The sequence below is a fragment of the Panthera leo genome, chromosome D3 (genome assembly GCF_018350215.1).
Source record: "Panthera leo isolate Ple1 chromosome D3, P.leo_Ple1_pat1.1, whole genome shotgun sequence".
NCBI lineage: Eukaryota > Metazoa > Chordata > Mammalia > Carnivora > Felidae > Panthera > Panthera leo.
The window spans coordinates 78,726,553-78,729,725 of record NC_056690.1 but is presented as its reverse complement, the minus strand read 5'-3'; the positions used below and the strand labels follow the sequence as shown (position 1 = coordinate 78,729,725).

At 37.5% G+C, this 3,173-nt stretch overlaps 1 pseudogene; it reads left to right on the top strand.

Annotated features, from left to right (window-relative positions):
* The first annotated feature begins 287 nt into the window (after positions 1-287).
* On the top strand, positions 288-762 carry LOC122203157 (annotated as a pseudogene).
* Positions 763-3,173: the final 2,411 nt, after the last annotated feature.

Here is a 3,173-nt window from a genome sequence, read left to right as displayed (position 1 = left end):
GAGATGTGGTGCATTCAGGGTGTATAAATTCCCCTTGTCACTGCTCATACCCACTGGGTGTTGCTAGATTGGAGCAAGCATTTTATAACAGAAGGAGGGATGTTCCTGAACTTGGTCTAAATTTTACTTGTAATGTTAAGAGCTGGAATACTTGTCATTCCCACATATGTGGCCTGAATTAGATGAGCAAGCATATAATTTATTAAGCATTACTGCATAGAAATAGGATCTCCTATTATTAAGTGCTTATATTAATGCTTTTTAAAAAAATGTGTATCCTTCCCAACATGGCCGAGTCAGTTAACATCACCAAACTGAACCTGCCGCAGCTGGAGATACTTGAGAACCAGCTGGAGTTCTTGTTCATGACGACAAGGGAAAAGAATGGAATTACTTGTCCCAGTGAAGAGTTCTATGTATGTCCCTGGGAAGCTACATGATGTGGAACATGTCCTCATCAATGTGGGAACAGGTTACTATATAGAAAAGACAGCTGAGGATGCCAAGGGCTTTTTCAAGAGGAAGATGGACTTCCTCACCAAGCAAATGGAGAAAATGCAGCCCGCTCTGCAGGAGAAGCATGCCACGAATCAGGCTGCCATGGAGATGAGGAGCCAGAAGCGTCAGCAGCTCACAGCCTTGGGGGGCAACTCCGGCTACTGTCTGAGAGCTTGTTTCAGAAATGGAACAGAGGGACCCTGCCTAAGGAGGTTAGGACTTTGTGGGCATGGCTTCTTGGGGTCAAGGAAGAGAAGGATCTAGCGTTTAATGCTAATGAATGTACCAGCTGGGTAGAAAACAATATCAATGTTTATTCATTTTATTTTCGAGAGAGAGAAAGAGCGAGAGTAGGGGAGGAGCAGACAGAGAGGGAGAGAATCCCAAGCAGGCTCTGCGCTGTCAGAGCAGAGCCCTATGTTAGGCTCAAACTCAAGAACTGTGAGACCTGAGCCGAAACCAAGAGTCCGATGCTTAATCAACTGAGCCACCCAGGCACCTCTATTAATGCTTATTTTTAAAATGATATGAAATCATAGAATACAAAAACAAAGAATGCCTCACTCTTCTGACTCCATTCACTCTGTTTCTTAAATTACAGCTGCCATGTTGGGCTTCATGCCCAGACCTTCACCCCTTCTCCCACCGACATAAACACACATGAATAAGCCTTGCCCTTCTGTTTTTGGGGTGTGGCAGTCTCTGGGAAGTTAAAAATGATTGAATTCATGTTGACCATCTCAGACAGAAGGACTGCTTGCCCAGTTTTCTGCTCAGTGTAGATACTTCTTTTTTTCAAACTGGATCCAGAATAGTAGAGATAAAAAGCTAAATCATATTACTACCTCTCTTTCAAGGAAGAACAAAATGGCTCACAGCAAACATTTAATAATGAATGAATGATAACTTCTGATTATGATTGTTAATTGGGATCCACACATCTTGTGATTAATGAATCTCTTCTCCAGCCCCAGATGTTGGTAATAGCTAATTGCCACTCTTAGATTAATGTTCATCTCTTCTCCATTTCTTAATTGTTTTTTTTTTTTTAGTGGGGAATTGAGAGAAGCTGCATTAGAGACCATTATCTAGATAACTTTTTATCTAAAAATTCTATATTTTATTCTGATTTTTGGACCCGATTCAAGTGGTTTTTATTTAGCTTTGTGAATTCCCGTCATCTGCGGCCACATAGTGCGCTTCTGTAATTTACGAAATGCGTGGTAATAGGGAAGTCATTTAACTGCTTCTTTTAAAATTAACATGACAGGGGCGTCTGGGTGGCTCAGTTGGTTGAACATCCCACTTCGGCTCAGGTCACGATTTCACAGTTTGTGGGTTCGAGCCCCGCGTCGGGCTGTGTGCTGACAGCTCAGAGCCTGGAGCCTGCTTCAGGTTCTGTGTCTGCCTCTCTCTGCCCCTCCCCCCGCTCATGCTCTGTCTCTCTCTCAAAAAATAAATAAGCATTAAAAAATAATTTAAAGTTAATGTGATAAGAATACTTTTCTTATTTACCTTATCAGGATCAAATGAGATTACAGATGTAAGAGTTTTTGCTCATTCCTGAACTACATATGGAACCATTACGTGTCCAACTTCCTCTCTAAATTGTGGGCTCTTTGTGGACTGGGGTAGGGATTGAATTCTTTCTATGCTTGGGGTTTAGCACATAGTAGGTGCCATATAATTGTTGATAAAATAAGTTAACATAATTGTCATGTAAGGATAATCATCGTAACAAGTAGAATGTACATAAAGTGGTTTGTAACTCATTTTTAATTTCTTACAAACTTAATATAAAACCATGCATGTAGTGAAAATTCTGTACAGGGATAATAATTGTATCAATCATTACACTATAAACTTATATAATTTATCATCTGTATAAATCATATATAAGTATCTGTTATGTATGGATATTTATAAAAACAATAACATTTGTCATTATGCTATTGTTATCCTGATGCTATAGTACCTAGGAAAGGCTTGCTGCAGAATAATTACTTTTTAAATGTTTTGATTCCTTTTCCTTTCCTTCACGTACTTGTAATAAGTGAGAATTTTATGCAATTCATATTCTATTTAGAAAGAATGATGCATTCTTCAAACTTCAGATGTTAAATACATTTTTATCATGTTTAATTAGTAAATTCAAATAATACACAAGTATTATTATGCCATGAGTATTATTAAGTAAGCTTAGTAGTAGTTTAACCTAAACATAAAATAATGCAACATTTGACCTAAAGCAATTAAAAATCAACTAAGCCGAGGAAGCAAGAGTAAAATAGGAATTTTTTTTAACACTTTTACTAATCCTTCATGTTTTAACTTATATTTAATATCCTCAGATATTAAAAATTTAAAGGGCATCTGGACAAGGCTAGCTCATTCTTCTAGGTATTTTCACAATATACCCTTCCCCTTATAGTGAAAGTACTGGTTTTTCTTCTCCTTTCTTCATTAAAGTGGAAGTTTTATAAGGGAAGTGACCATTTTGGCTTTATTCCTCTTTGGTTTTTCAAACCTTTGAATAGAACCTGAAACACAGTAGTCCAGCTCAATGCATCTATTCAACAAGTATTTCATGATTTTAAATTGAATTAAATTTACATTTTTCCTTGCAAATAGCACGCATATTATGATGCTATTCTATCCTGATGCCAAAAATTCTC